This window comes from Miniopterus natalensis, chromosome 3, assembly GCF_054644295.1.
Source record: "Miniopterus natalensis isolate mMinNat1 chromosome 3, mMinNat1.hap1, whole genome shotgun sequence".
Classification (NCBI taxonomy): Eukaryota; Metazoa; Chordata; class Mammalia; order Chiroptera; family Miniopteridae; genus Miniopterus; species Miniopterus natalensis.
Window position 1 is genome coordinate 102,888,764 of NC_142083.1, and position 24,185 is coordinate 102,912,948.

Sequence of the window (24,185 nt, forward strand, 5' to 3'; positions counted from 1 at the left end):
TCAGCGTCGGGGCTGAGTCAGGCGCTGGCCAGAGAGGAGGCCAGAGTCCCTGTGGGGCCCGTTAGCAGTTCCGGGGGCCAGTTCTGATGTAAACCACCCACGACGGACCCCAGAGATAAGCCGCACCTGCGGAGCACGCAGTCCCCGGGCGTCCTGAGCGCCCTGAGTCTTGGCACGGCGCTCAGGCCTGTGGGCTGAGGCAGTTAGGCGGGGTCAGGCGGGGTCAGGCGGGGTCAGGCCTGTGGGTTGAGGTGGGGTCAGGTGGGGTCAGGCGGGGTCAGGCCTGTGGGCTGAGGTGGGGTCAGGCGGGGTCAGGCCTGTAGGCTGAGGTAGGGTCAGGCGGGGTCAGGCCTGTGGACTGAGGTAGGGTCAGGCGGGGTCAGGCCTGTGGGCTGAGGTGGGGTCAGGCGGGGTCAGGCCTGTGGGCTAAGGCGGTCAGGCGGGGTCAGGCCTGTGGACTGAGGAAGGGTCAGGCGGGGTCAGGCCTGTGGGCTGAGGTGGGGTCAGGCGGGGTCAGGCCTGTGGGCTGAGGCAGGTTAGGCGGGGTCAGGTGGGGTCAGGTGGGGTCAGGCCTGTGGGCTGAGGCGGGTCACGCGGGGTGAGGAGGGGTCAGGCGGGGTCAGGTGGGCTCCTGAGTGGCCGCTCCTGCCCTGTGCTTTTTCCTCCTTGTCTGCCTGGCCCTTTCCTGCGCCAGGGAGTAAATGTACTTTGCACATTTAGACTCAACAATTTGTAAAAACTTTAAATAAGCTCCGTGTCGGATGGTGTTTGGGAAACTGTCTCCACCTGGGAGGTGTGGTCACCTTCCTGTCCCTGCTCGGAGCTCCTGTCCATCACGACACAGCCTCCTTCCCCACTCTTGTCAGGGGCTCCTGAACCCGGAGGTGGCATGGGGCTGAGAATGTCCACAGGGACCAGCCGTCAGGAAAAGCCCTCGGAGCCGCCTGGGCATCAGGGCACCTGGGTTTCGTTCTGAGCCCCTCTCCCTCCCCCTGCTGCCGGGTCGCTCAGCAAGGGTCCTTGGCTTCCTTGTTACTCAGTCCTGCTTTTGAACAACTTGATTTTTAAAAAAAAATTAATTTCACTAGTTTACCATCCCTTGTGAGATGAACAGTCCTATGGGCAGTGCCAACCTCTCCTGGCCCCTTCGCCCTCCCCCAGGGACCGCTGTCCCAGTCTGTGGTGCAGCCCATCGCGCCACCCCCCACAGTTACACACAGATACACGGCAGCAGAAAATCACAGTGTTGTTATTTTGAAAAAATTGTAACATCTTATCTGACAACTTGCTTTTTCTCTCTCAACAAACGCCTTGGAAATACCTGCATGTTAGGGCCTTTCTCCTTGTTGCCCACAGGGGAGGGCGTCCCAGCTGAGTCCTTCCCCGGGCTTGCCTACCATGAGCACGTGACGGGGAGCTCACCACCTCCTTCCTCCGCGCTCCAGTGAGTGTCTCTAGGGAGGACCTGAGGGAGGAGCCGAGCATCACAGTGTAGATGAGTCCCGAGGCCCAGCGGACAGCACCGACGTGCCCTCCGAGCAGGCAGGCCGACTTTTCCTCCCACCCTGTCCTTCCACCTTGATTTCCCCTCTGCAGAACTTGCTCAGTCTGTGCAGCTCTTGCAGGTGACCTTGGTTAAGTCCTAGTTCCTGGTGCTCTACTTGCCTGTGGCCGATTTTCAAGGACAGGGTCCTGCATGTAGCTTTCATCTCCCCTCCATGCAGACACTGCTTCCACCATCTCCCCTCATCTCCCCTCCTTTCCCCTCCATGCAGACACTGCTTCCACCATCTCACCTCCATGCAGACACTGGCTTCCATCTTTTGATCAAAATGATCCTAGGGTATCTCTTAATTATTCAGTTTATTGAATATTTCGTTTGTTGAACTCACAAATATTGTGTGAATGCTGGGATGTCCTTTTCTGTCATTCAGATTAAAAATAAAGCCATGGTTTGGTCCTACCCATGTCCTCTTATTGCCGGATCTCAGATCCCCGGTTACTCGTGTCAACATAAATGTCCAAACCTGTAAGAATTGTTTGAGTTTCTTTGAGCCAAACTGATGACAGTTGCCAGGAAGCAAAATCTCAAGGGATTGAGAAAATGCACCAGAAAACAGCAGCTTTACCACTCACTTTATACATCAGAATCAAAGCGGAAGATGTCAGGGGGTTACATGAAATCCGTTGGTGACGGTTAGGGAGGCAGGAGAAGGCAAAATGGGGGGCAGATCTCCGGGTTTCCTCTTTTCACCTACGTGGGTTAGGACAGTTAACAGGACAGCAGTAACAAGCATGGGCTCTGTGGTCTCCGCTCCGGGGGGAGGTTGTACCGAGGGGTCGGGAAAAAGGGGCTCACTCTGACGTTCCAAAGGTGTATGATCCTAGATGCAAAAAGACACTAGACAGGCTCAGTTAAGGTAAAGACTTCTGTCAGGGAAAATATCCGGCTAGGATACGACTACGTCATGAACTGCTTTTAGTTGGAAGGTTTCAATTTTGGCCCATGCTGTGTGGTTACCTTAGGTCTCTGAGTCCGTAAGGCCACCACCCAGCCTCCCGGAGCTTCTCAGGGTTAGCATGTGGCCCCTTTCCGCCCGCACCGGGAAGATCCAAGGCGGCTTTTTCCGTGCCAGGGAGGGACTGAGGGGCAGTGCTGCCGCGGCCTGCTGCCCGACTCGCCGCTGCGCCGGTGTCAGACGGCCTGTTGGGGCACGGCGGCCTCTAGGCGGTTCATCCGCCCCCGGCTGCAGGAGTCCTTGGACGGGAAGGTGGCAGTGGGGATGCCGAGGGACCAGAGGAACACCCGCCACGTGGTTGGGCCACGCTGCACTGGGGGAGGGAGGTCACGTTCCCTGGGTGAGAGCAGAGGGGTGCATCCCCTGCACACTGCGGCCTCACGAGGGATCTGTCCTGGAAGAGCCTCGGAGAAGGGCTGCTGGGGCTGAAAGGGCCGATGGAGGACGGATTGCTTCTGCTCGTGGGTGCTTTAGGCAGCTGGGCCAACCGCTGTCCTCGCTCCTGTGTGAGCTGCCACCCACGGCAGCCCTTCATTCAACAAATGTACTAGCCACGTGTCAGGACCCAGCTGATGCTGGGGAAACGAGGGTAGGCAGGGAGACTAGCTGCTTTCAGGAAGTAGAGAGGGACGCCGACCACATTGTAGTGGCAGAGATGGACACCGACCACATTTTATGAACAAATGTGAAATTACAACTATTCTAAGTGAAATGAAAGAGAAACTCATGGTGCTAAGAGCACATGTAACGGGAAATCGGCTTACCAAAGGGCTCAGGAAAGGTTTCTAGAAGGAGATGACAAACTGAGAGTTAAGTAGGCAGAGCGAGTTAAAGAGCATTTCTACCAATAAGAAAAGCACGTGCAAAGGTCCTGTGGCAAAAGGAATGTGCACATTTGAGGAACTGAATGGTGCCAGGGTGGTCGGGAGCGCACAGCGCAAGGGGAAGCTTGGTGCACTGTGGCCGGGCCGCTGAGCCAAGCCGGGTCCAGGCAGGAGGACCTTGGGTTATGCTAAGGATTTGGGGTTTTGTCCTTAAAGGGAAGCAGCTGACGGGTGTTAAGGGAGTGCATGTGTGCTGATGGGGAGGAAGTAGTAACTCGATGTTTCACCTTATTTTTTGGATACTTCCCAATATGGCTGAAGTCAGCTTGAGATCCTCATGTCAGACAGTCCTCCCATACCCACCTCAAGCTCAGCGATGAAATGAGCAGCTGCTGCTGCGATAATGCTGAGTGAGGAGCACCCCGCCCCAGGGCCTGCAGCGCAGTCTCAGTTCCCCCTGCGCCCGCCAGCTGGGGAGGCAGCTCCGCGTCGGGCTCCGGGTGGGTTCGGGCTGGTCTGCTTCTCCCCACTCAGACTCCCGCAGCGACCTGCGTCCTGCTTTGTCCATAATAAGTCACAGGAGCGTGAGAGGTCGAGCCCAGCGCAGAGCACGTTTAGCTTTTGCTCACGTCACCTCTATGAACATCTCACTGGCAAACGCAGGCCCACAGAGCCATGGGAAGTGGATGGGAAGGGAAAGGCCTGGACAGGGAGGCGAGGGAAGGAAGGGGAGGGTTGTGAGTCAGTAGGACAGCCAACCGCGCTTGCCGTACTTACAGCAGTGCAGGCGGCCGGGTGCTGTGCTGAGGGTGCCGCCTTGGGGGCTCTGAGCACCGGCGTAGAAACTTCCCGGCTGTGTGAGTCTGGGCAGGTTAGTGGCCTCCTTAAAAATCCATTTTATCATCTGTGCACAAAAGATATTAACAGTACCTGCCACACCAGAAGGGTTGCTGAGGTGCTTAGAGAAGTGCCTGAGTAAGTGCTTGGCAAACACAAGATTTCATTGACATAGACTCACATCCCCTCACCCAAACCCTGGCACGTTTGGAATTTAGACTCACTGCTATTTTAGAAAAACAGCGTGGTATGTACCATCCCAGAGGGTCTGGGCAGTGCCCTGTCTACAAACTCACGGGCAACCTGCTGACACACAGTCACGCCCTGAAAACGGGAACATGAGAATTAAACGAGCTGTTGTATCAGGTTAGCTCAGGCTCTGTCACCAGGATCAGCTGTGAAAACATTCTGGTTTCAGAGCCTTTTGGTTTTGGATTTTAGTTTTGTGGATAAAGGATGGTGGCCTGTGTTCACTTTGACACATGGTGTGCCCACGGGTCCTGCGCAGCCCTGCTGCCCTTCCCTCCTAACGGCCTTGCAGACCCCTTTTTGTGCATAAATCTAGTTGGGCCTGACCCCAGACTTCCCCACTTCCTCCAAGGCCCGTTGTCCCCCGAGCTGGAGGCCATTTCTCCCGCTGTGGGCTCTCCCCACGTCGATCACCCCGACGCCTTGTTCCAAGTGCACGTACTGACTCCTGCGTTTAGGGCTGTGAGGCTCCATGCGCTGGCCACCGTCACCTGGTCCCTTCCTCTCACCTAATACTTCCTCACACCTTTCCTCCTCCCGGAATCCCCGCCCTTTCCTCCTCCCGGAATCCCCGCCCCTTCCTTCCTGAGTCCCCGCCCCTTCCTCCTTCTAGAACCCCCGCCCCTTCCTCCTTCTAGAATCCCCGCCCCTTCCTCCTCCCTGAGTCCCCGCCCCTTCCTCCTTCTAGAACCCCGCCCCTTCCTCCTTCTAGAACCCCCGTCCCTTCCTACTTCCAGAATCCCCGCCCCTTCCTCCTTCTAGAACCCCTGGCCCTCCCTCTTCCCGGAACCCCAGCCCCTTCCTCCTAGAATCCCCGCCCCTTACTCCTTCTAGAACCCTCGGCCCTCCCTCCTCCCGGAAGCCCCGCCCTCCCTCCTTCCGGAAGCCCCGCCCTCCTCCTCCGGGAGCTCCGCCCCTTCCCCATAGAATGGCTGATCTCACGGGGATGCGCCTCGCAGGCTGAGAGCTTCACCTCCGAGCTTCCTGTGCCCCCCTCGCGGCCCTGCCGGTGTCCTGCGTGACCCTAAGACCCGTCCTCTGCAGCAGGGGCCACCCTCCCGCCCCCTTGCTGCTGCCCTGCGGGTGGGGCGGCCGGGGCCTCAGTGGCCGCCGTAGACACGGCTTCGGTTGCGTCCCCCAGGGTGCCCCTGAGCCGGGTTGGCGAGGGAGCTGCTGGGTGACCCCGAGGCCCTGGGGGGGGAGGGAGGCGAGGCCGGTGGGGGGCTGGCGGCAGATGAGGGCGGGCCGCCCGCCGGGGCCTGGGGCGGGGGTGTCGCCCGCGCTCCAGGGGTGACCTTGGGAGACGGGCCTGGGCCTTGGCGCGCCGGGGCTCGTCCGCTGGTGGCCGAGGCTGCTCTGGCCGCGGCGCTTACCAGCGCTTCCCGGCGCCCGCCTGCGGCCGACCCCTGCTGGGGCCAGAGCGGGCCGAGCGGCAGGGCCTGTAGTCCGGCTGTCGGCGTCCCGGGGTGGCGGGGGCTCAGAGCCGCTGCGGACCGAGGGGCGGAGCGCGGAGCGCTGAGGACCGGGGCCTGGTCCCCGCAGACCGCTGGCCCACAGCGCGCTAGGGCGGCTTTCCTCTAGATTTATGTCAAAGGAAAAATATGTCTTGTCTAAGCTGTTGTTAGCTTTTCTGTTATAACCAAACCTAATCCCAAATGATGCATCGAATGAATAATAATAATAATAGCACGTATTGAACATAAGATATTTGAATCTACCCCCACCCCCACCTCTACGCACAAGAAGGTAACGAGCTTTATGACCCGTTCTGGCTTGGTCACTGCCCAGTACCTAGTACGCTGTCTGATACATGGCAAGCTCTCAGAAAATATTTATTGAATGAGTGAATACATGAGAAAATCAATAAAGGAAAAGCCAGGGTTTAAACCCTGGTCTGTCTGCTCCCAGCTGCCCAGTTCTAACCACTGGCCATGGTGAGAAGTTCAGAGAACCTGTTTGACAACCGAGGGAAGGAAGGCAGGATACTGCCTGGGCCTGAGCCTGGGAAAAGACAGGGCCGGGGTAGAGATAGAGCAGTGAATGTGCGTGTGAAACAGGTAGTTTTCATAAAAGTCCAGGTGAGGCGCTGAGTCAGAGACTTGTAGCACAGACACTGTGAAGCCAGGGCTGGGTGGGTCTGTTGGTCCCATGCAGCGTGAGCCTGGGCACAGGCACTGCTGACGAGCCCTCGCCACTCATAGCCGCTCTGTTCATCTGCTGAAGCTGTGATCACATAGCCTCTAGGCACCTCCAGCCCCCAGCACAGTGGCTTTTACCCTAAAACTGTTCAAATGAGCTGGTTGGCGAATGGCAGGGGTTCTGTGAGGGTTGTGGCTGGGCTAGGTCACGAGGTGAGAGGCTCTGCGAATGTCCTGAAGGCTAATAACCCTCATCTGCAGCTGTGTAACCTTCAGGATAGGGCTCCAATCCACATTCGCAGGCCTGTTTCTGTGTGCTGGTCGCCTGTCCCCAGGAGGCCGTGCAAGTGTAGAGCAGCTGCCTTTGCTGTTGGCGTCTGCAGGGACTTTCCCACTGGGAGCTGTTACAAGGGCGCCCTGAAGAGATGAGCGTGGGAGTTACGTTGATCTCCTCTGTGGGCCCCCCTGCAGCTCCCGTGCGCAGACTCAGACCCAGGTCATCCAGGGCAGCTTTCCCCCCGGCACCTCTAACGCGATGCTCCATGAACTTACTCAGAAGCACTTGTTGGAGTGCTTAGCATGTTGTAGGCCCTGGATAGGGGGAGAGGACACCAACGGAAGACGTGGTGCTTCAGTTTGCAGCATTTGGGAGAAATAGACTCAACTGTATTACAACGCGATGTGTTCTGAGTGAGGCGTGCAGAGGAAGGAGTGACGGCTTCCACCAGGGGACTTAAAGAAGCAACAGCTCTCCTGAGCTCCGGCACGAAACTCCACCGTTCTGCTACCCCCGGCCTCTGCACGCCGGTTCCTCTGCCCGGAGTCCCTCTCTTCTCTGCTTTCTTGGCAGGATCTTGCTTATGTTTAAAGCTGCAGCAGGCTGTGCTGGTAACCCCCCGGAAGGAGCTCTCCTCTCCAAGTTAATATCTTGTTTGGGGAGAAATGGCAACACTTCTGGGAGGTCAGGCCCTGGATAAAGCTTGGTCCGTCTAAACCAAACATGGCGTCCCAGTTCCCTTTGGCTGAATCATTCTATAATTCATTAATAAGGGATTATTATTATTATTATTAGTAGTAGTAGTAAGTGTTTCCTTGAAACAGCATAGCTAGAGCTTACGTGGAGTGGGGTCTGGAGGTGGAGATGTTCAGAATGGGCACAGTGGATGAAATAGGTCATCAAGCACTAGGTCTTCTCTGCATTTCCAGCCACCCTTCCCTACGATGTCTGAGTTTTCCCTCCGACCTTTCCTGCAATGTTGGGGCTGCCTCAGGCCATCTGAAGGCTGCCTCCAGCCTGGGCATCACTTTTGCACACAGCGGAGCTCGTGGCCTGAAGCAGAGGCTGGTCTCCCCACTGTTTCTGTTCCTCAGGGCGGAAGAGCATTCCTGGAACCCAGCTGTCAGGTCTCACTAGCCAGGACTCAGCCAGTCGCTCAGGCCATGGCCAGGGATGGGCCACGTGAAGAGGAAATGGGCCAGAAGGTGAAACACTGACTTCCCTGGATGCCTTCCAGGGAACGTTAGGTTTGTGAATTAACAAGCGGTGGTGGTTGGGGAATCTGACTTAAGCGGGTGCCTGGTGTGGGGTGTGCTGACTGGAGACAAGGAGGACAGCAGTGTTTCAGCAGGGAGAAGACCAAAGCCCAGGGTGCTTGGGAGGTCGGAGGCGGGGAGGGAGGTGGGACGAGTACTCTGCTCGAGCTCAGGTTCCCCACCCCGGCCCTTCCCGAGGCCCTGCGATTCCTCCTTTGGAGAGAAGCCTCCTGGGCCTCAGGCACGCAGCACGTTACCAGCCAGGCCCCTTCCCTGCACTTTCTCTGGTAAAGGGCAGGAAAGGAAACTAATTGCACTTGATTTGGAGCAGTGGGCACATCACTGCAGGGATCCATTTAATTAAATTTTACCTACAGCTCTGGAGCCTGTGGAAAATCAGGGAACCTTTCACGGCCCTCTTAACACAAGCACTTTAAATCACAGAACAGCCATGTGCCGAGAAGACGCTTATCATTGGCTAAGTCCAGCACTGTCTGGGAGCTGCCCCGAATCCCGGGCGCAGGCGGAGGTGGAGACAGACTGTGTCGGGAGGTGCCATTCCACGGCGCAGTGGGCAGCAGCGCTGCAGGTGTGTGGCTGGGCTGCATGCCGGGCAGGAGAAGTCACCACACTCTTCCTGCAAGGCCTCTGCATGCCTACTGTGTGCCAGGCATTGTCCTGGGCTGAGGCTGCTCCACAGGGACAAGCCCCAGGGAGTCCACATAGGGAGGGAGCAAATACCGAGACAGTTCCAAATGTTTAGAATAACTGCTCTGATGGGGCAGTGCCACGGAGGGCTTTGGCTGTCCTCCCTGCATAATAACCCACCTTGAAATTTAACGGTAACAGTTATATCTGTTTATGATTCTGCAGTTGGAAAATAATGCAGTTAGGGAGACTTTTCTTTAATCTGTGTGGCATCAACTGAGCAGGCTCCTCGGGACTGGAGGATGGTCTTCTGAGATGGTCTCTCACAGGGCGGCAGACTCATGCTGGCTTCGGCTGGAGCTCAGTTGCGGGAAGCTCTCCACGTGGCTTCTCTCGTGGCTTCTCTCGTGGCTCGTCTTGGCTTCTCCTGGCACTGAGGCCTCAGGGTCGTCAGACTTCTTGCACACTGGCTCACGTTCTGCAAGGCATGGGGGGGGGAAGGTGCTGCGCCTTCTTCCTGACGGAGCTCAGACCCCAGAATGTCACGTCTCCTGCATTCTGTTGGTCAGGGCAGCCGGGCCGGCCCGAGTCAGTAGGCAGGTAAATCGACTCTGTCTCCTGAGTGGGACAGTCACACTGCAGAGTAGCCTGGGGAGCAGGATCTACACGGCTGCTGTCCTTGGAATACGATCTGCCAGAACCCAGAGGAAGGGCGCCTGTTTGGGGGCGGGGAGGTACTACCTAAAAGGTAGGATCGGGAGGAGAGTGGCAGATACCTAATCCCTTGGGATTTATGGTCACAGTTGTTTCTCAAGTGCCACTTCTCTTCTGAATAGAATAAATGAGGGGAGCCTCATTCTCTGCCGGGTCCAGGAGACTTATTCTAAGCCCCCCATTTCTCTTACCTGGAGGAACTCTGTGTGCTTCCAGTTGCTGGGCTTGAAATCTGAGGGTCTTCGTTGTGTGCCCACCATGGCCACAAATGTGCCCTGTGACCTTGGCCCAGGGGTGTGAACTATCAGCTGGGCCTCCAGGCCCCAGAATGGGGCCATTTAAATAGTATTAGCAAAATGCAGATTTGTTGGGACTTTGAAAATGGTACCACTTCCCAATCTACTTACACATGCTCTGCAAACTGTGAAGAGCAGGTGTCGAGGCGTGATAGTGTGGCTGATATTTAGGAAATAAACTCGTTGGGCTTTGACACATCCACAAGGTTATCAGTCGCTAATTCTCCCTTGGGTCAGGTGTGACTAGTATGTGACTATAAAGGGAATTGCAGACAAGTAATTCCTGGATGCACTCGGTAGCATGTCCAGTAGAACTTCTGGTGGGTACCCTCCTGTATACCCAGCAAGGACACCAGGTACAAAGTCATAGGTCTCCCCAAAAATCCAGGAAAAAGGTGGGTCCCCCAGGGATCACTTTCACTGTTGCAGCTGGTACAAGGCGATATCCATCCTGGAAAATGTGAAGAGAGACACAAAGATATGAACAAGGTGAGACGAAAGGAAGAACACAGGTTCCAGAGATTGACAGGCCTGCGCCACTCTCAGCTCTGCCACTCGCTGGTTTGTGACCGTGGACGCGTTGCTGAGCCTTTCCGCCTCAGTGTTCTCACCCATAACCTGGAATGACGACATGGTTTAGCGAGAGCAATCAGTCCCTGCTGCCTCCCTGGAGGTCCGGCCGTTCCTGCTCACACAGGCGGTGGGGGGCCTCCCACCTCCCCTGGATGGTCTCCTCGGGCAGTGGTGGGGAAGGCATGGGTGGAGAAGGTGCTGCTCCATGGCTCTGGAGTCCTGAGTCCTGAAGTCTAGCTTTGAAAACATGGGGCGGCAGCGCCGTGGGCCCTTAGCCACTTCTGCCTGCAGTGACGCGCATTGTTCTCCGTCGAGAATGAGATACCTGCCAACCAACCCGGGCAGGAGGTGTGGGGGTGTCCATGGTGAGCACCGAGAACCTCTCCCCCCCGTGTCATGGGTGGTTGTGGTTAAATGAGGTGACACGTGCCATCATGTAGAACAGGTCCAGCAGGTAGTAAGTGCCCAATAAATTCTATGGCCACAGCCACTCCCCGGCTTCATCTGAGCTGCAGAGGGCTGTGTAGTCACTCAGAACAGACAGGATGCCAGGGACAGATGCTGGGCAACAAGAGTAACAGTCCAGTCCAGTCCGGAAAGCAAAGGTGGGCTCGAACAAATGCAGTCACTTACTTTTGTGACATAGGTATCATCCCTGTTCCCCAAGTTGCGAGCAGAGAGCTCAGCAGCCTGGATCTCGACCCTCAGATTCGGACCCTGGACCAGTACCTGTCCAGCAAGCTGAGTGTGCCTGTCCCTTCCCTCCCAGCGCCGCTTCTCCACACTCCTGACGGCTGGGCATCCACGGCTGCACCAACTCACCTGCCCCCAGCTCCCAGCCTTTCCACCCCGCCTTGATTAGTGTCTTAGATGCGTCTCTGAGCCCTGCCCCTGTGGCACGTATGGCCCTGGGAATATTTATTCTGAAAAACAGAGCCCTCACCAGATCCCAGCCGGCCCCCGGCTTTTCCCCGAGCCCTCCGTCTCCGCCTGCCCCCAGGTTCCGTCCCCAGGCGGACCTCGCGCCTCCAGCGGCTTTGACACGGGCAGTCCTGCAGGGACCTGGGGGTGGAGGTCCCTACCCTGCACGCCTGGGAGGCTGGCTCCCTTTGGGGGAGGTGCAGCCCAAGTCGTGGGACGTTGACTTCAGCATCCTGGACCCTCGGCAGGACGCGTCACTCAGGAAGCCGCGAGCAGAGGCCTCCGCTGGCGCCAGGGCCAGAATTCCAGCCACACCGTGACCTCACCGCCCGGACGGGTGAGGCTGGTGAATTCCGGGTTTGGGGTACTTCACACCCAAGAAGTGACTGAGCCCCCAGGCTCATGCAGCACCTCCCATGGATGTCCCTGACCCTCTGAAAAAAGCTTCCCTGTGAGTCCTTCCTTCTGATCATGCCTGTAGCTCCAAATACCTTGTTAACCAAAAAACCTCCTTTCGCCCCATGTCGTGCCCACCTGTCCGTACTGGCCTGAAGGACTCTCTCCTTTGCCCCAAATCATAATGAAACGTTTACAGGGCCACCTGATGGCAGCGCCATGTCGTTTTGCAGACAAAACCTTCACAGGTACTCCCCGGATACGTTCTTTAACGTAACGTGTGTCCCGCTTTGGAGAAATGGTGGCTGACGCTTCCCGAGTGCCCCTCAGGCCGGCTCTGTTCTGGGTCCTGCCTGGACCAGCTCCTTACTCTTGCTAGTCACCCACTGAGATGGCAGGGTCATCACACCCACTTTACAGGTGAAGACACCGAGGCCGAAGGAGGCGAAGGACTGCCCAGGCCAGGTGGCTGGCACAGGGAAGGGCCGGCACTCAGCCTGGCTCGGGCTGTAGCTGCTGACGGTGCACTAATGTCGCCGTGGCTGTGTCGCCCGGGTTGCCTGGTGGCAGTTCTGGGGGTGGGGATGGCGCGGGGGCGTGGAGAGGGGTCACCCAGAGCAGGCAGAAGAGGACCGTCGGGGGCCTCAGTTCTGAGCGGGAGTGGCTGGGCGGACGCCTCCCTGACTTCGGTGGGTTTTCTCAGAATGCTCCTGGGCATGGTTCCAGAATGTGCTTCCTGGGCCTCGGCCTGCACAGTGCCCGGGCACACGTGGAAACACAGTCCCAGCCCCTGCCCAGCCCGACAGGCAGAGAGCCTGTGGGCCCCAGGAGTCCTGCTGCCACGAGCCCGCCAGGCATATGGCGCTGGCTCGGGTGAGAACCACTGGCCCAGAGCAAGAAATGTATGTTATGGTTCTCATTTTAAAGTCCAAAACCTGAAATGTTTTACTTTTATTGTACAAATGATACAATATTCCTTCAGAAAAATGAGGAATTGAAGAAACAAAAGTTGAGAAAACTGCCCACGATCCTCTCCCTTAGCAGGAAACCGCCATGACCAGGGTTTGGGGCTTCTCTTCAGACGGTTTCCTGTGCCCCTCACGATAAGGTTGCCACTGGTTCGCGTTACCCTTGGTGAGCTGGCCGGAGGCCACCCCCTGGGCTCGGGGGAGGAGGGGAGGCGAGGGCGAGGGCGGGAGTCGGGCTCAGCCTGTCCCCAGCAGGGGAGGCCGGGCCAGGGGGCCCCCGAGGCAGTGCCCCAGCCGCTCCGACCTGCCCGTGAATCAGCAGCCCCGTTATCTCGCTTGTCAGATGGGGTCAGATTTACGTCAGCTCAGAAATCACTCCAGCGATGAGGGACAAGGCCTGACCTCAGTGATTACAGAGGGGGGCAGGCAGGGGGCCGGCCGGCCGGGGCGGGTCTTGACTGGGGTTGGGAAGAGCCAGGCGATCAGAGGTGTCACGATGGCGGGACTGCGGAGTGAAGCGGGGGCTCGTGGCCGGGCCCTGCTGCTCCCGAGGACGAGTTGCAACCGGGCAGCATGCAAGCCGGTGTGGCCTGCGGTGGGCCCTGCACGGCCAGCCCAGGGCCGACACCTGGAAACCAGGACCCCTGGGAACACCGCAGGCACCAGGACATGGCCAGTGGCTGCCCTTTAGGTGGGCACGAGTGCTCCAATTTGCCCCTTTCTCTTGCGCCCAGTCATTCACTTAGGTTGATGACAGGTGCCGGTTACCTCATTTCTGTTGTGTTTTCACAATGTCGCCCTCATTCTGTATTCTTATGACTGATCGATAGCATCAGGCAGTGTTAAGACTGCAGGTTGCCTGGGCTCAGACCCTGCCTGTCACGTGACTTTGAGCTGTTTGTTTAAATGGGCTGTGCATTGTGTTTCCTCCACTTTAAAACTCATAAAACAGGCTGCTGTGAGGAATGAATGAACCAGTGGTGCCTGGTCGCTGCCCAGTGAGGGCTCTGATGGCTGTTAGCAGTGATCCTTGTCACTGCGTCCACTGTGTACCTGCCCCAGGGTCTGAGTGACCGGCTGCAGGTGTAGGGTCCCTGAGTGCTTCTCATGCTCCGAGATCTGGAAGACAAAACTCTGGGCAGTGTCCTGCGTAGAGTAGGTATTTTATTCTCTGAGGCAGGGAGTTTCCTGGGACCCTGGCCACATGGAGGATTCTAGCTGAATTCCTTCAAAAATACTTTTATCCTGTTGGGGTGGGGGGGGCTCTGCAGCCTCCCTGAGCAGGGCTGGTTGGGGTAGCAGTGTGGTCTGAAGTGTGTGTGCACGTGCTGTGTGTGCGTGTGTGCGTGTGCGTGTGTGCACTTGTACATGTGTGTGGAAGGGCTTTGCAGAGCAGTCCGTGTGCGTCTCAGCATTCTGGTTAAGGGTTTGGGCTCCAGAGCCAGGCAGCCCTTATGTCCTTCCAGGGCCTGGCTGGGACCACAGCAAGTCCCCGGGTCCCTCTGAGCATCTGCTTTCGGCAGAGGTAGCTTACGGCTCACGTCGGCGATGAAGGATGCAGCCTGCGTGTGGGAGGCTGGCACTGCAGGGTGGCAGCTTCCTGCCCTCTTTCCTCTTTCCTAAGGGAGAGTGAGGGCTTCCCGCAGGAACCTGAACTTGAGCTGTCCATGTTCGGACCGGGAGCAGCTGGTCCCCGTCAGACCATCGAGGAGCCTGGGCGAACGAGCTGATTATTCAGGGTGAGCGCACTGTGGCCACCTGCTCTGGGTTCCCGCACCTGCGCTCAACTTTCCAGGAGCAAAGTTCCACCCCATACATTGCACTGCTCCAGCGCCTAGCCCAGTGCCGGCACAGAGCCCGTGGATGGAAGGAATAAACAGTCCGTGCCCGTCCTGTCGGCAGCGGACCGGGACAGGACCCTCGTTCTAGGCTGAGCGCACCGCTCTTCCCTGTCGTCGGCAGCGGGCATGGATGCCACGCAGGCACAGCAGTGGCCTTGGAGTCGGCAGTAGCCTTCAGAAGCCTGACACTGTAACTCTGGGCAGGCCACATGGCCTTCCTGAGCCTCAGTTTCCCCTTTGCAAAATGGAAATGGGGTAATCAAACTGGGGTGGGGCTTAAACATGGTTTCGGGACAAGGCTGGAACGGAGCAGGTGCTCAGTAAATGTCAGTTGCCTCCGCCTTCCTCTAGCTGCCTTAGGGAAGGGAGTATTCTGGCCTTTGAGCTACCGTTTCCTGTGTGAACTGGGTGTTAAGTCTGCCCATATGACAGTCATCACCGCTCGTCTCACCCATCCGCCCGCTCATTCACTTTTTCCTTTAATTTATTCACTCATTTCGTTACAAGCACATTCTTTTAAGAGCTCCCTTTCTATGACAAGCCCCAAAGAGGCACTGGAGACACAAACATTAATAATACCAAATACTAGAGGACTTCACATGCTTTTGAGAGATAAAAAGAAGTGCTGCCTGCAGTGTGACCTGATAGGTGGCATGTCTGTTGGAGGCCTGCCCCAGCTCCCAGGGGTTCTTGAGAGCATCACCCTGCCCCCGGCTCCGCCCCCTCCCCATGCACTCCCTCAGCCAGACCTGCCTCCAGCAGGATGTAGACACTCGTGCAGAGGCCACATTTTAGGAAAATGCTCTGTCTGGGACTAACGTGCAATTTGATGGAGTTAACATAAGACCACCTTTTCTCTTGGCTCCCTCCGGGGTGAGCCCCGGCGATGGGGGAGGGAGAAAACCTTTGGCCTGTTCCTTCCTGCACCCGACCCCATCACTACTACACACAGTGGTCAGGAGTGAGACAGAGGAGCCGACGGCCTCAGCTCAGGTCCCAGCTCTGCAGCTCACTAGCTGCATGATTTGCAGGAAATTCCTGGACCCTTCTGGGCCTTGGTTTACTAATCTACACAGTGGCACCTAGGTAGTGCATTAGCTGTGTGTTGCTGTACAACAGATTACCCCAAACTTAGTGCTTGGAACATTAGCATCCATCATCTCACAGTCTGTGTGGGCCCAGAAGCCAGGCACAGCTTACCTGGGTCCTTCCACCTGGGCCTCTCAGGGCTGCAGTCGAGGTGTTGCGGTGCCGTTATTTTAAGGCCTGAGGTAGGTCAGCTTCCACGCTCTCTCAGAAGGTGTTGTCAGGATCCAGCTCCTTGAGGATGGCTGGGCTGAGGTCTCAGTTACTCCCAAGCTGTTGGCCAAGGGCTTCCCTCGGTCGCTCGACACGTGAACCTCTGAATAAGGCAGCTCCCAGCACGTCAGCTTGATTTGCTGGAGACAGAGAGAGGGAGAGAGACAGAGATAGAGACTGTGTCAGCTTGATGAGAGAGAGACAGAGAGAGACGGGGAGAGAGACAGAGAGAGACGGGGAGAGAGACAGAGAGAGACGGGGAGAGAGACAGAGAGAGAAGGGCACAGAGAGAGGAGGGAGGGAGGGAGGGAGCCAGACAGAAGGCCTCGTCTCCCGTAACCTAACCTGAGAAGTGGCACCCACGCTGGTGTGGGCTTTTCATTAGAAGTGAGTCGCTCGGGGCAGCCACCCTCGGGGACGGGACGATTTGGGGTGTGAGTGCCAGGAGGGCGTCCTGGAGTCGTGCAGGAAGCTGCCCGTCACAGCGGCTGTGAGGATTAAATGAGTTTCTGTGTAAAGCATTTAGAAGAGTGTGAGGAACATAGTTCGCACTTAATAACTCTGGACTGTTATTATTACTAATATGTCATTTTTTTCAGCAAATATTCAATAAGTCTCCTATATCAAAGCCGCTATCTCCGCTGCTATTGGGAACGATTAGAGGGGTGACTGGGGTAATTCTTACAGGTGAGTTATATGCGGGCCCTCCGGGGAAGACTCCCGGCGCACGGGAAGGCCCGCAGAGGGGAAAGGGCTGCTGTGCCGTCAGGGGCAGTGTGAGGGCTGGGCCTGTCGTGCCCCCGACTAGCAGTCCCTCAGTCTGCCTGGAAAGCAGGACGCCTGAAGGCTGGAAAACTAGCTTAGCGCCCGACTGGGACCAGGGTTTGGAGTCCGCCTCCTTCGAGGTGGGGCCACGGAGGCGTGTTAGGCTGAGGAACGTCATAGGCACAGATACTTGGCCCAGGAAGGCAGGGACAGGGTGGGAGGCTTGCAGCCACCTCCTGAAGTTCGGAAAAGAGGTTCTTTCTCGTGATAGTGCAGCAGAAGAAAATCCAGTATAAGAAATGACTGTTTCTCCTTAGAGACCCTTCCCCAAGCCGTGCCCCGAAGGAGAGCACCTTCTCCTCCCCCATGAGGCCGCCGGCTGCTGGGGACAGCCCGGAGACCAGGCTAAAGACAAGCCCCGTCCCAGTGACATGGTCCGTGGCCTCAGGCCCATCATCCCACCTCCTGCACCTCAAGTCCCTCATCTAAAGGGGACTCGCTGACCTTGAATGCTTGGATGAACACACGCACACACCCACCACACACATGCACACACCGCATGCACGCCCACGCCCACACATGCCCACGCACCACACACATGCACACCCACGCTCGCACATGCACACGCACACCACACATACCACACACACGTGCGCACACACACTACCACTTACCGAGTGCCTTGTAAGAACTCGGCGGTTTTGTGGGCTTTTATTATCTCCATTTACCAGTGAGAAAACTGAGTCAGGAAAGTTACTTAAGTGCCTTGCTAATGACGGGCAGAGCGAGCCCCGCTGCTGGACCTCTCGCCCACCTGGCTGACGCCGCCCAGGGCGCCAGTGCCCGAATGCGGGGTGCACGGCCCATCCCTCTGCAAACAAGCCGTTGGAGAGAGAATCCTGTTCACCTGAAGGTGATGCATCCGGACGGCTTCGTGGCAAGGGTGGGGCCAGCCAGGCCGGCCCAGGCCCTTGCCCAGCCCTGGCCAGGAGGAGACCCCTGTGTGTGCTGCTCGACCGAAGGAACTGGAAACGTACAGCTTCTCCACGCGGCTCCACAGTCTGCCGCCCTGCCTTTTGAGAACTCACCTTGAACTGTCTTGAGCCGAGTTTATCTAAATACTTTATCAGTCGTCAAACCATTCGATGCTACTGTTTTATCTGGTACTAACTTTGGGGAGACCTCAGAGGCCTTGAGTGGCCCCCGCGTTGTTGGCCTCCGGGGCGCTGACCTCGTGGTGAGCAGCCCGGGACACGGCCCGCGCCCACCCCGGGAGCGCCTCTGTCGCAGCCCGAGCTGCGGAAACCAGCTCAGAAGCTAAAAGATGCAAGTCCCTCCAGAGACGACCTCCGTCTGGATGCGAGGATGGAGAACAGGACCCGGCGAGAAGCCAGCAAAGGAAGATGCTGGGTCCTTAAAGCTCGGGGGACAAAGAGGCTCCCCCTTGAGAGACCGAGGACGGTGTTCTGAGAGCATATTGTGGAATCTGGTCTCTAAAGGCAGAGACAGCACTTGGTATCTATGAGACGGGGCATTATAAACAATTTTAATTTTCTTTTCTTTTTCCAAATTTTCTATAATGAATTTGTTATTTTACAATTTTTACCAAAAAAATGTTTATTAGAAAAATACAGCATTTATAAAATGATACACTTTTGTCCCTTAAATAACTCGTGATAGGCAGTTGCTGGTATGTTCAAAATTATAGAATCACATGAAATCGCTGTAATATTAACTTTGGACATAATGTATCCAAACCAAACTTACTGATTTATTTTTCTGTCCCCGAACCTCCTCCAACTCTGGCTTCCCCATCTCCGCAGACAGCCACTCGTGCGTCCAGTTGCTCGGGTTAAAAGCTCTGGAATCCACTTGGACCTCCGCTGTCACCAAACCCTGTCATCTCTGCCCCTGGAAAATGCCCAGCCGCCTCCTTCCGCCAGAGCCACACTGGCCTGAGCCGAGCCCCTCGGCGGTCACTTAGCCGCCCTCCAGTGTATCCCCACGTGGTGGGGGAGGCGGCCATTCGGTGTTAGGTCCAAGCAAGCCTCGTCTCTGTTAATCTCTCTACGGCTTCTGGGGTCACCTAAAATAAAATGGACACACTAATTATTCCCCCAAAACAGGATTTTTAAATGTCTGCCACGGCTAAATGGCGTGGTACGCCGTGTGCTGCTTGTTGACCCACCGGTGGGCCCCCTCACTATTGACAGAGGCACGTAGACCACGGTCTTTCTCTACATCTCATATAGTCTGTCGACGATGGATCTTAGACATGGGATTGCTAAGCAAAGGGAATTCTCCAGTTTTATTAGGGAAGTAGAGAAGTTGAATAATGCTGCCAGTTTAATTTCTGTAACTTTTTTTTCAGTTTATATTTCCACCAAATATGTTTGAGAGTATCTGGAAAAGTACACCCTCAACAGCAGTGAATTTTGCAAATCTGTTCTGTACCCCAACTTCATAATTTACAATATTAAATCTATTTTAATTGCCTTTATTTCATCACAAGCGGCTCACATGCCTTTTTAAACCACTGTTGACCACGTGCACTGTGTATTGGTGTGCTCTGCCCCTATTTCTCCAGGAGCGTCCACTTGTTTCTTGCCTGCCCTGGTCCTGATGCCCCAGGAGAGCCTCGATGCTTCCTGCAGACAGCTACCTGGAAGGAGCAGTGGCTGGGAAGTGTCCACTGGTTTCCAGCTGCTGCTCCACTGGGTACCAGCCGCGCGAGCTAGGGCGGGAGGGTACTCGCCCAAGTGCTGTTTCCTCCGGTGAAACGGGTGGGGAGAGCGCCAGCCGTCTCCCAGGGCCAGGTCCACAGGCCCTTTCTGTAAAGGACCAGACGTGGTGCACGTGTGTGGCTTTGTGGGCCAGGCAGTCTTATGGCAGCCCCTCGGCTCTGCCCCCTCAGCTCTGCCCCCTCAGCGCCAAGGCAGCCGCAGACAACCTCCAAATGCACAGACATGACTGTGTCCAAAAATTGTATTTATTGACATTAAAATCTGAATTTCATTTAATCTTTAAATTTTTTTTCACTTCTTAACAATGTCAAAACCATCCTTAGCTCTCAGCGGGGTTTGACCCTCGGGTGGCAGCCTGTAGACCCCTCCCCTACGGTCCTGTGCCAACTGCGTGAGAGGACGTTTGTAAGTCACGTGGCCATTGCTTGGCACCGACAAGGCGCTGAGCACCCATCACTGTTTTACTTGTTACGCGAGTAGGGTGTTGTGGGGTGTTGTCAGATTTGTCATTTTTTCAATGAGAGCTGGTTCCCGCGTCACGAGCTTGCTGAAGCCAAATGAGTTGACCTAATTGTGCAGCCCTCCCAGGTGTCACAGGCATGCCAGGCTTTTGTTCCCCTTGCCCTGTGTAAATGCAGATAATTCATGTTCTGCCGCATCAGTCGCCTGCCCACCTGCCGTCTGTGCCCCCAGGACTGAAACCCTGTTAATCTCTGACACCCGGTGCCTCTCCCACCCCTAAATCCCCACCACGCCTGTACCCCTAGTTCTTTGCGCACGGCCCGCCGCGTCTGCCCACTCTGAGCCAGCGAGTGCAGCTGCGGGCCCGGGACCCAAGGCCTCGCGCAGGCATCGCCGCCTCCTGTCCGCAGGCCCTGTCTGTTTGAACGGTCTCCCCCACGGAATTGCATTCGAGTTTTCCGAAACAGCCCTTGGGCGATGTTGGGAACCTCACCCCCAAACACTGTGCCATCAGCGCCCTAGCAAGTCGCTGCCTACTTGGAGTTCAAAGCCCCGGCCTCGTGGCGCTCGGCCCAGGGAAGGGAAGCGGAGGGGCCCGGGTCATTCTTTACTCAGAGCTTAGCACTTACGGCATCGGCAGCCTGGCTCACACTCCTGAGGACAGGAGGTGGGACCCCACACTTGGGTGGCGGCCGCCGCGTCCCGGAGGTAGGATGCAGGTTGGGGCCCCGCCTGCAGCCCCCGCCAGAGGCAGGCGGGTACTGGCAGAAGCCAGGTTTTGGAGGGGTCTGGCCAGGCGTGGAACTGGCCTCACCAGGTGTTAGCTGTGTCGCCTAGAGCGAGCGCCTTCAAGTTTTCCAGCTTCTGTTTCTTCATCTGCAGAACTGTGAGGAAATGTGTGCTGTGCATGACTGTGGTGCCGCGTGAGGTGCCCTGCAGGGCCTGACACACAGTAGGCCCTCAAGCCCAGTAACTACCACGCGTACGGCGTCCAGGGCTGGGCAGTGAGGATGGGGGATGGCTGTCACCCAGCGGGCAGTGGCCTGGGGCAGGGACACTGTTTCCGTCAGGGAAATGCCGGCTGTTAGAGGGGAGAGCAGAGACACTTTCTGGAGCAGGGTCAGCCACCTTTCTGTACAGGGCCCAGGAGTAAATAGGCTTTGCAGGCCACGCAGGCTTTGTTGTGACTACAGTCCTCCCTGCCTTTCGTGGCTTTGCTTTCTACGGTCTCAGTTATCTGTGGTCAACTGCAGTCCATAAATATTAAATGGGAAACTCCAGAAGTAAACGCTTCATAAGTTATGGCTTGCACACTGCTCCGAGCAGCGTAATGACACCTCACTCTGTCCCACTGGGTTCCGCCCAGATGTGCCTCATCTTTGTCCAGCGTGTCCGTGCTCTAGCCGCCCCCGCTCATCGGTCACTCGGCAGCCGTCTGGGTTACAGACTGACTGCCACGGTGCCACAGTGCCGGCGTCTGAGTCACCCTTGCTTTGCTTAGTAATGCGGCATGCTCATAACTTTTATTATGGTATATTGGTGTAACAGTTCTATTTGATTATTGGTTATTATTAATCTCTTATTGTGCCTAACTCATAAATTAAAGTTTCTCATAGGTATGTATATATAAGAAAAAACATAGTATATACAGGGTTCCGTACTATCTGCAGTTTCAGGCATCCATGGGGGGTCTTGGAACATGTCCCCCATGAGTAAGGGGGCCCCTGTGAAGGAGGTCATGGGTGGGTGTGGACACGGGAGCCCCTGTGAAGGAGGTCATGGGTGGGTGTGGACACGGGAGCCCCTGTGAAGGAGGTCACGGGTGGCTGCGGATACGGGGGCCCCTGCGAAGGAGGTCATGGGTGGGTGCGGACACGGGGGCCCCTGTGAAGGAGGTCACGGGTGGGTGCGGACACGGGGGCCCCTGTGAAGGAGGTCATGGGTGGCTGCAGATACGGGGGCCCCTGTGAAGGAGGTCACGGGTGGGTGCGGACACGGGGGCCCCTGTGAAGGAGGTCACGGGTGGGTGCGGATACGGGGGCCCCTGTGAAGGAGGTCACGGGTGGCTGCGGATACGGGGGCCCCTGTGAAGGAGGTCATGGGTGGGTGCGGACACGGGGGCCCCTGTGAAGGAGGTCACGGGTGGGTGTGCCCCCGCATTTGTGTCTATTTGCACATGCACACACGCACAGCTTCTGCCGGAATGCCGGGGCCCCTGCTTGCACCCGCCCAGCGTGCCTCAGGAAGGCAGCTTCTCAGAGACTGACAGGCATTCCTGGATTCAGCACGGCTCCGGGAATGTCCGAGCAAGACCCCTGACGTTCCTCCTTCCCGGTGCCCCCCCCTGCACCCACCACGCTGGGGTCTGGCCTCCTTGATGTTTGACAAATAGCGTCCCTGTGCTTCCAGCCGCCCAGGAGGGAAGTCAGGCCACCTTTGCTGAAAGGCCTTGAGCTGGGCCCGCCTCTGGCAACCGTGTAGGGTCACCCTGACTGCCTGTTGCCTTGGCCTCGGTCCCCTTGTCACAAACAGGTGCCCAGCTTTACTTCCTGGGGCCAAATGTCTCCTGGCCACTGCTCCCTTATTAAAATAAAACTGGTCACAGCACTTCCCTTTACTCTCCATTTTAAAACCTGTGTCCAGGGCCCAAAGTCCTGGTCCCTGGCCTTATTTGCCAGCCAGTCTGTACTGAGCGCCGGTGGGGGAGCAGCGTTCCAGGCTCGGAGGATACACGGGGAGGAAGCAGGTAAAACCCTGCTCTCAGGAGCCTCCCTCCCAGCCGGGGTACATGATGCCCACAGGGCAGGTGAGAGTGAGAGCTGGGCAGGGTGAGCAGAGGGCAGGGAGGGACAGGTGAGGATGGCCCTGCTGTTCTCCCTCCAGCAGCAGAGCCGGCGCCTCTGGCTCGCCCACCGGGTCGCCCGCCCTGCGCAGCCTCACCGCGTTCCCTCCCCTCCCGGAGCCAGGCGGGGTGCTCTCCCTGCTCTGTGTACCTTAGGCTTGGCCTCCGCTGCAAGCGAGCATAGAACAAGGCCTGCACCCCAGGTTCTGTGCAGGACGCGGATGGGGGGCTCGGCAAGGCTCGCTCCTGGTGTGCAGTCTGTGCGCCCTCCCGGTGCGCACCCCGCGCCCGGATCCGCCTCTTTCCTTCTCTGTCCCTCAGCAGCGCCCCCGTCTCCCTCTCGTGAGCCCCGATCATCGATCATCCTCTCACTGTCTTCCTGCCCCATCACCCGTGTGCTGTAATTCATGGTGGCTGCGAGTCCGCGGAGGGTGGACACTCCCCAGACAGCGGGCTCAGGCCCTCACTTGTCAGGAGCCTGTGGAAGCCTGTGGGATGGACGGGGGAGTGTGGAGGGCGCGCTGGGCAGCGCCCGTTCTCCAGCCCGAGCGGGCGCTGGGCCCCAGAGGGTGGGCTTCCGGGGCAGAGGCCCACAAGGGTGACATGGGCCGTGGGGCCGCACAGCTTCTTTCATCTTCAGTCCCCAGTGACTCCGGATCCCCGTGGACACAACGTGATCCCTGGAGACCTAGAACAGTTCCGCTCGGCTTCGATCGGGGACCCGGCAAATTCTCACCTCACTCCCCCCCGGTCCTTGAGAGGGAGACTGCTGTCTGGGCTGAGGGCCTGTGCCCTGTGGGCCTCTCGCTGCGCAGGTGGGGTGCAGCGGCCAAGGGGGCGGCCTCTGAATTAGGCTGCGGGGCTCTGTGGCACCCGGCAAGTGACTCGAGTGTTCTCTGCGCTTTCCTTGTGTATGAAGTGCCTTGTGCTTCCCTGGGGGGAGGCTGTGGGAACTGCAGGAGGCCAGACTTGGGAACATGCCTGGCCTGTGAGCTGCTCGTCACAGGGAGGCGGGACACTGTGAGGGGCGTCTCAGAGCAGCCCGGAGGCCCCGCGCGAGATGGGCGCGCAGGCGGGAGGCGCACCGGGCCTGTTGGGCCGGCATTGGAGGGCCGCGTGCCCTCCGTGGAGAGCGACTTCAGTGACGTGGGCATGAGAAGACTGTCACAGGGAGGCGAAGCAGCTCCCCGGAGATCCCGGCGGCGAGGAGAGCCGGGCGGGAAGCAGGCCCTCTAGTTTCGAGGGCATCTCCCTTCCCGTCCAGGACCAGCACGCTCTTTCCGCCACCTTCCTGTGGCCGCGGCCCCTCCCTTTCCCCGTGAAGGCCGGTCACTAAGGAAGGCGCCGTCCTCTGCTGTCATTCCCTCCTTCGTTGTTCATAGTCCACCCGCCCTCCTGGCCTGGCCTCTGCCCGGAGAGGCCGCATCCCACCCCGACCTCCTCTCTCGATGTCCGCCCCAGCTCACCCCCTGCTGAGCAGCTTTCTTGCGGAGGCCGGGCCTGTGGGGGTAACTGAACAGCCGGTCAGCAGGTTCTCAAACCCCAGCCGTGTGCTGGAGCCCCCAGGGGCTTGTTAACACAGTTTCTGATGAAGGAGGTGAGGCGTGCACCCGAGG

At 57.5% G+C, this 24,185-nt stretch overlaps 1 protein-coding gene across 2 annotated transcripts in view; it reads left to right on the forward strand.

Annotated features, from left to right (window-relative positions):
• The window catches only part of HS3ST4 (heparan sulfate-glucosamine 3-sulfotransferase 4), a 338,046-nt gene that overhangs the window by 203,057 nt on the left and 110,804 nt on the right, over nt 1-24,185 (forward strand). The gene's annotated exons all lie outside the window — the stretch shown is intronic.